The sequence below is a fragment of the Lissotriton vulgaris genome, chromosome 3_1 (genome assembly GCF_964263255.1).
Source record: "Lissotriton vulgaris chromosome 3_1, aLisVul1.2, whole genome shotgun sequence".
Taxonomy (NCBI): domain Eukaryota; kingdom Metazoa; phylum Chordata; class Amphibia; order Caudata; family Salamandridae; genus Lissotriton; species Lissotriton vulgaris.
The window spans coordinates 714,037,939-714,046,993 of record NC_141689.1 but is presented as its reverse complement, the minus strand read 5'-3'; positions in this window follow the sequence as shown (position 1 = coordinate 714,046,993).

The window sequence follows — 9,055 nt, the reverse complement described above, 5'->3', positions numbered from 1 at the left end:
CCAGGTTGCCCTTGATCTGGAGTCTAAAAGCCTGACTTCTTTTATAACACCCTTTGGAGCATACCAATAAAACCGGATGCCATTCGGGTTGGCATCCGCGGCTGCTGTATTCCAACGTATTATGCAGCACATTTTAGAGGGTCTTGGAAAAGTCTTGTGCTTCCAGGACGATATTCTAATTTATGGAGATTCAGAAAGTGAGCATAACAAGAACCTGAGAGAGGTACTAAGCAAGTTGAGCAAGGCAGGCTTTACTACCAAAAAGGACAAGTGCAAAATCGGGGTCAGGTCTGTGACTTACTTAGGGTGCACCATTTCAGGAGAGGGAATTAAGCCTAAAACTAGCCTGGTGGACGCAGTGATGTTAGCTCCAGCTCCCTCTAATAAAGATGAGCTCAGATCCTTTCTGGGTTTAGTGGAGTACATGACCAAATTCGTAGAACATTTTTCAAGTCACACATGCTCCATGAGAGAACTTTTAAAGAAGGGTAGCTCCTTTGTTTGGAGTTCTGAGTGCCAACAGGAGTTCCAATATGTCAAGTCAACCATTGCCTAGGCACCCACTTTAGGCATGTTTGATCCTAACGAAAACACCACTCTGACAACTGACGCAAGCATTAAAGGCCTGGGGGCATCCCTCACCCACATGGTTGGAGGATGTGAGAGAATAATTGCTTTTGCTTCCAGGGCGCTGAAAGACCTGAGTCAAATTACTCTACCATAGAGAGAGAAGCCTTGGCGTGCTATTGGGCAATAAATCATTTTAAACTTTTTTTGTGGGGAATCCCCTTTACCCTGCGGACCGACCACAAGCCCCTAATCCCATTGTTTTCTACAAAGAACATTGAGAGGGCCACTCCACGCATTTCGAAATGGGTTTTGGCATTGCAAGGTTACAATTTCAACATGTGTTATGTGGCCGGTGTAAAAAACACCATAACAGACTCCATGTCAAGGTTGCCCGTACATAGTGAGGACAACCTGTGCAGTCCACCAGAAGAGGTTATTCTCGCAGTGGAACACCCAGCCATCAATAAGGAGGAATGGGAGAAAGAATCTCAAGAAGACCAAGTGTTAAGGGAGTTGAGGAGATTAATTGAGAAAGGGTGGCCTGAGAATAACAATGAGCTATCAGAAACTCTCAAACCATATTGGGTAGTAAGAAATGAGTTATCCAACATGAATGGTCAGGTGTGCAGAGGGAATAAAGTTATTCCTCCTGGTAGCATGAAGGATCGTATTATTACATTAGCACACAAAGGTCATCCAGGGAGAAGTATGACCAAGAGTAAGATCAGGCAGCACTATTGGTTCCCTAAGATGGATGGATTGGTGGAGATCACTGTGAAGGATTGTGAGGCATGTGGAAGGTGTGACAAATCCAAGGTGATACATAGAGCACCACTCATTCCGGTGGGGGTACAGACGAAACCCTGGGACAAGCTGGGACTTGATATTATAGGCCCCTTAAACCTACTTAACACCAACCAGAGGTTTATGTTCGTAATCATTGATTATCACTCTCATTGGATCAGTACCAAGTTTGTACCTTCAATAACTACACAGGTTTTAATTGAGTTTTTGAAGGAGGTGTTCGCAAGAGAGGGAATACCGAGCACCCTAGCGACAGATAACGGGATCCAGTCAACGTCTGATGTAATGAAAGAATTTCTATCTGAGTTGGCTATTTCACATATAAGAACACCTTTTTACTGTCCCAAAGCTAATGGAATGGTAGAACGAGCAAATAGAATGTTGAAGAACTCCATTCAAATGGCTGTTACCATGCATGAACCAGTAGAGGAAGCCATAAGGAAAACTCTATGGTCATATCATTCTTCCCCTAATGCTGTGACAGGAGTTTCTCCTTTCGTATCCCTTAAAGGGAGAAATCCGGGATCTAAACTCACCCCCAACTGGTTAAATGGAGGTACTCTGGTGTAGGTGGATAGAGATTCTGTGAGAGAAAAGGTGGACCGACACCAAGCTGATTACAAGACCAAATACGACCAGAAATGGGGCACCTCCAATAGAAAGTTCCATATTGGACATTGGGTAGTAATCAAAAGACCTGTTTTAGGACGTGCAAAAGTGTCCTCTTTCTCCAAACAAGCGAGAATGCAGCGTGTGAACAATAACTCTGTGGTTTTGGACGATGGCAGCACGTGGAGTATGGACAATGTAAGTTGTTGCCCCAATGTATGTGTTCCATTGACCGGCTGTAGTGAGAACCAAGATGTTGTACTACCTGATGTTCAAGCAGCCAGAGAAACCAGAGTGCGTCAGCCACCACGTTGGCAGGAGGACTATGTGAAATAGCTGTAATGTTAGTGTATTGTTGCCTCCCTGGGAAGATATGTTCTGCATCTATTGTTGTTTTCTATACAGAGGGAGATGTCTTGTAATATCCTTCACATATGTTGTAATGCGTATATGCTATGTCCCACTCACCCCTTCCCCAGCGAGAAGTTAACTTAACCCATGGAATGTTGGTGGGGCGTTCATGTTAGAACTTTGTGTGAGGCAGGCAGCGCAGAGACCAGACGTGAAATAAAGCTGCTCTTCTTCAAGTTCCTGTGTGGCAGATTTATTCTAACATATTCATTGCGTGCATGAAGTGATTTTCGATGTTAACATGTTACCTGGAAGTTAAATAATCGACCAGCCTTAAAGGCATAGTTCTTATGTCATGCAACACGTGAGACAGTGTATCTAAATAAAGTTACATGCAAAAAGTGGTATCAGGCAAAAAAGAATGATCAGATCCGATACGAATTTAACAAAGTAGTGTGCCAGAAATTAACATTCCAAAGACATAGAAGAGGAGATATAGTATTATCTGTTGTAACTTCACAAAAGCAGAGAGAACAGATGAATGTAATTGCTTGATTTCTTTGTTAAAGAATAGCACAGAATGGATGCTAGTCGACTAGCACGTTTGTTGAAACACTACGTATGCTATCAAAGTATGTGCTGACTATGAACATAATGTTACATGTTTAGCTGGCTAAATGTACAAATATACAACCATAATAGATTGCAAAAAATACCAGCATAATAAAAAAAGTAACCATGTTATATGTCATGAAGTTGAATCTGGTTGATCAACAAACATCAAATTAAATAGCTACATCATGAATGTCACAACAACAGATTGCAAATGAGTTATAGACTGAATGACATCACATGATCAGGTTAACCCTAAACCAAGAAAATACTACATAATATCAGGAGGACCATACATTTCTGGTTATGTTCCTGATTAATCCAGGTCCATTGATGAATGCACGCAACATGTTTGCTAGATGAGCACAGGTGATGTCTCATAACATTCAAAACACAAACCTTTCTACTTAATAACTAACCAATTCCATATAATTTCGAGCGTTCATTCAAAGAAACATTATAAAACGTGCATTAACCATAATAAATGGTGTTCATTGTTATCCTAATAGGACATCTCAATGGTGTGTGCAACAGCCAAAATGAGAAGTAAAAAGTAAAAAATACAAGACCTGGAGGAGTGTGGTTACATCTTTAGGAGGGGGTCAAAGAAAGCAGGAGAATTCAAGTTTGTTATGGAGCCCTTGTGGCAGATCACACAAAGATTCATGTACTTTGGGGAGCATGTATATCAATGGACGCTTTGGGTACCGTGTTAACAGGAAATCCCTCATCTTGTCATTGATCCAAGCCATCTATTTGGCGTGTGTCAAATTCTCAGTGATAACATTTGAAACTCTGTCGTAATTTGCCCGTTCGGATTAGCGATTAGCTGAACCTACACGTTGTCCTCCTTAACTTGGCTATATACGATAAACGCCATTTTGAATGTTGCAGCGGCCATCTTAGACCATGAGCGGCCTTGTGGCCGACGCACCCTTTAGTCCTTTGTCCGTTCCACTGACCACTCTCATCTGCCCAGCAACAGGCTATTTTTAGTACTGGTCAAGTCACACATGCGCAGTTCTCACTGACCCGTAAACCTTCAGGAATGTGTCGCTAACTGACCAGTGGGTTTGAAACTCTCCAATGAGCTGGCAGTATTCCAAAACATGACCATATATGTCTCTAAAACTGTGTCTTAACTTGTGCCGCCTATCTTTTATTGCCCCAAAATTGTATATAAACGGGGTCACACCGGTGTTCGGTGTGATACCTCTTGCATTACCGAAGGGTGCTGTTTGAGTGTACCACCACCCCATGGGGTCCTAATAAACTTGTTCTTTGCATTTTACAGTTTCCGTGCCAACAGTTCTTGAGTAAGTGGGTAATCTCTGGAGCGTGTAGGCCTTGGGAACCCCGAAATACTTCAATTGGCGACCACGAAGGGACTCATCGGCGACTCGGATGCCCGAAGGAGAGGTCGTGACGAAGGCTTGGAAATCCGCCATGGGCGCGCGCTGCCACGAGTGACCCGAGTCTTGGCTGCCACGGTGTTTTTCCTTTCCTTCCGATCTGACCTTCCAGGTGGCGCCGGTCTCCGACTGAGTTTTCGAAGTGTCCGCATCACTGAGAGAGTGCCGTTTGGCTGATTTGGCTTACAAGACCTTGGCAGTTGGAACCTGGACAGTTGAGTATTTGGTAAGCTTTGTGTTCGGTAAGGTAGTCTTCGGACGCTTACTGAAGTTCTACGAATTGTGTTCGGTAAGGTAGTCTTCGGACGCTTACTGAAGTTCTACGAATTGTGTTCGGTAAGGTAGTCTTCGGACGCTTACTGGAGTTCTACGAATTGTGTTCGGTAAGGTAGTCTTCGGACGCTTACTGAAAAATCTGTGCTTTGTGACCGGTGAGGACGCTTGCCGAATTCTATGAACTTTGATTTGAGTTAGCTAACATTGTGAATTTGTGATCTTTGAACTTATATGTGTAGTGCACTTCACATAGGCAGGCATGTAGAGATGTTTCTCTAACTTTGTTTTTTTCCCTTGAGCGGCACAATCGTGGGGAGAATTGTAAGTGCCATTTTTTCTGGTGTCACGCTTTCGTGATACTTTTCGAACATGCCTGTTTTTAGCACACTCCGAGGAATGTGTTGTTTTGGAGGAGGTGCCTCAATCAGGTTAGCGGAATCACAGCCGGCTCCCCCAGAGGGAACTCCAAATAGGGAAATGTATATCAAGTTCGGCCTCCCCCCTATTATGTACAGTAAATTGTGGCATAAGTACACTAAGGCCGATCCCGAATTGCAATGGCCCCTACACGGGTCATACGATTTGAGTAAAATCCAATTTGTGGAGCAATGTATGTTTCAGCGCAGGTCTAGACAAAACATGTTTGATTGTGTGCGAATGTGGGAGAAAGCGGCACGTGAACGAATGAAGCGTGAGGTTGCCTTGGCGGACAAAGAGCAGCGCAAGGCTGCTCGGGATAAGGCTTTACAGCTTGAGGAAAAGGAGGCTCAGGAGAAGAAAGTAAGGGAGGAACGGGAACGTAATTTGCAAACTGCTGGTCAGTTTCCTATTCGCCGACCACTTTATCCTGTCCTTAATAATGAAGTTGATGATTTTTCTTTGTTAGATCGGTCACCGCCTCCGTATGTTACGCCGACGGCCCCAGCTGTGGACTTTGACGATGACGGACGGGATAAGTCGGGCAAGAAGGGGGTATCGGCTCTCAGGTTTACTGCGGAGAGGTCCGCTCATTTACGTAGTTGGGCTCGCAAAGTGAATAAGCATAGTGTTACTCAGGATCAATTGATATCAGAGAAAGCAGGGTGGACGGATCTTGAAGTGATGTATTTTTTGTCTTCCTTGGCTGATGAGGTTGTAAGCGCATATCGAGATCTTTCTGATACGTTAGAGCCAAAAGTGTTGTCGGTGTACCGTGAAAATTTAGCTAAAGGTGATTTTGATCTTTCAGATGTTGACGACCTGTTCAAGCAATTGATCAAGCTGCGAGACGAGACAACCCATTTGAGGCAGGAACGGAAACGGAGGCAAAAAGAGTCCGAGCCGGGAAATGACGGGGCGGTTAAGGAGTGTTCTCTCCGTGGTTCAGATAAGAGCTCTGCGTTGCATGTTATGCCTATGCGTGAAGCCGCGCCTTTGTATGTTCCACCAAAAGGGGAAGGTACGGATGATGATAAGTTGTCGAAGGATGCGAAAGGGTATTTTGTGTATAATTGGGTATATACGCCATGGAATAGGGCAGATGTCATGGCACTGAAAAATTTTCTACCTGATCTCCGAAAGAACCCAGCGGCATTTTATGAGGGGGTGGAAGGGGCTATATCGTCTTGTGTGATGACTCTTGTAGATATAGATTTGTTTTTTGGGCTAATTTTACCACCTGATATGTGGAGGCAAATTCGTAAGACTAATGATGAAACGATCTTGGGGGGAACCTGGAAAGAAATAAACGCTGCAGATTTAGATAGGGAACCGGCATGTAAGCCTTGTCCGCTAATTTTAGATCTTCCGGCAGCTATTTTGCATAAATTGAAAACGCTTGTTCCCGCCAAAAAGATTGATTGGACCATGTTAACGTCGTGCAAGCAGAAACCCGATGAAACGGTCTCTGATTTCTTTACACGCTTCGAGGAGGCCTTTCATGATTACAGTGGTCAATCCTTAACAGACGATACGGGTCGGCATCTGTTTGTAGATAAGTATGTAGCTAATCTCCTACCGGAGATTGCTAAGCGATTGAAATCGAGTGAAAGTTCCTGGGCCACGGCAACCCCTGCGTCCTTGTTAACTATGGCTCAGTATTACGAGCGGCAGGAAGTGGAGGCTAAAGAAAGTGTAGAGAAAAAGACGAAGGAATTGAAAACGAAGGTGATGTTGGCGCAGGTTCGGGGAACACAGGGTAGAGGGAATGAGAGAGGTAGATGAGGTGGAGGTAACGCATCGTATGGTCGTACGGACATTGCGGAGGATCAGTGTGCTTATTGTAAGGAGTTTGGGCATTGGGCCGACGATTGTCCGGTACTTCGTGAACAGCGTAGTCAGCGTGGTCGAGGTAGTGGAAGGTCAAGAGGAGGTTATACTGGAACGAGAGGTGGCGGAGGTGATCGTAGACAGGTTGAGGAGAGGGGCCGTGGCCAGGACGAACGAAATACGTTTGATAGACGGAATCAATATCAGATTTCGGAAGGAGAGAATGTGGAACATCAGGATTATGTGCATGCATAGGATTGCGTAGGATGGGGTAAGGAATCAGTTGAAGTGCCAGTAGATCAGCAAGGTCCATATGTAACAGCGGGTATTTTGGGTTCTACTGATCAGTTTCTAGTCGACACAGGAGCTACTCGTAGCGCTCTGTCGAAAAACTTGGTTCCGAGGGCTCCCCTGTCTGGCGAAATGATTACGTGTGTAGGGTTTGATGGCACACCCTCCCCCAGCCCATTGTCCAAGCCCCTTGCACTATGCATTGACAAATACTTTAGCTTTGGCCAATTTTTGTTATCGCCCCATACCCCAGATAATATCTTGGGCATTGACTTGCTTAAATATTTTCGAGCAACAATACGCTGCGCTCCAGAGGGAGTGCGGGTTATTCTGAATGACAACTACCCTGACCCTGATGATTGCCCTGATCCTGACAGATTTTGTGTCATTTTAGATATTCCCGCTCTGGCCTCTCTGCCGCACACGTTGTGGGCGACATCAGATACGGATGTGGGAGAGATGCGCATTCCACCAATACACATTACTGTTAAGGAGGGGGCCCCCCTACCACGAGTGCCACAGTATAAGATCTCGAAGGAAGGTGAAATTGCACTGACGCATATTGTTCGGGATTTGATTTCCGCAGGGGTGGTGGAGGAGGTCCCTTATAATGTTTGTAATAGCCCTATTCTACCGATTCTTAAAAGAGATTCAGATGGCAAGATCTATCGATTTATTATTGATTTACGTGAAATAAATAAAATTGTCATTCCCCAATACCCAGTGGTGTCTGATATCACGACTTTGCTTACTTTGGTTCCACCGACAGCCACCACTTTTAGCGTTATTGACCTAAAGAATGCGTTCTTTTCTATCCCTGTTCACCCGGATAGCAGATATCTGTTTGGTTTTACGCTCAATAATAAATCGTATAGATTTTGTCGTGTTCCCCAAGGTTATACTGAGAGCCCTAGCATCTACAGCCAGGCTTTGAAACGTCAACTAGATTCCTTTACATTGCAGTCTGGCGTGGCACTCATCCAGTATGTGGATGACCTTCTGCTCGCCGCCGACTCCTATGCACAATGTGAACAGAGTACGCTTGCGTTGCTTTCCTTTTTGGCACAAAACAATCACAAGGTTTCCAAGAAAAAGCTTCAATACTGTAGACCCCAGGTGACCTACCTCGGTCATCTGTTGTCTAAGGAGGGGCGGGCATTAACATCTGATCGAATTCAGGCAATTTTAGACACACCAGTCCCCCGCACACAGAGAGATGTGCGTGCCTTCATAGGGTTGACATCTTTTTGTAGACAATGGATCATGGGTTTTTCACATATCATAAAACCTTTGCTAGCATTGTTGTCCAAAACTACACCGATGCCTCTTGAGTGGACAGACGAATGTCAGAAAGCCTTTGAGCAGTTGAGACAGGCTCTTTGTTCTGCACCTGTGCTAGGAACACCAGATTACACGAAACTTTTCACATTGTACGTGCACGAGAATGATGGGTGCGCATTGTCAGTGTTAGTGCAGTTACACGGGGATAAGCAGAGACCATGTGCATACTTCTCTGCCATTTTGGATCCTGTAGCACGAGGGTTGCCTGGGTGTTTTCGGGCGGTAGCGGCAACAGCAGTAGCCATACGACAGAGTGAGGGCATAGTGTTATCACACAAACTATTGGTGTTAGTTCCTCACGCAGTAGATGCCCTGTTAAACCAAACAAAGACCCAATATCTCACGAGCGCACGACTTACAGGATATGAGCTGACGCTTTTAGCGCCACACATAACATTGAAAAGATGCGCTACTTTGAACCCCGCGACTTTATTGCCCTATCCGGCCGAGGAGAGTCAGGAAGAACAACATCATGACTGTGTTTTCCTGACTGAAGAACAGACAAAGGGTCGTGTTGACTTACAGGATGTGCCACTTCCTGA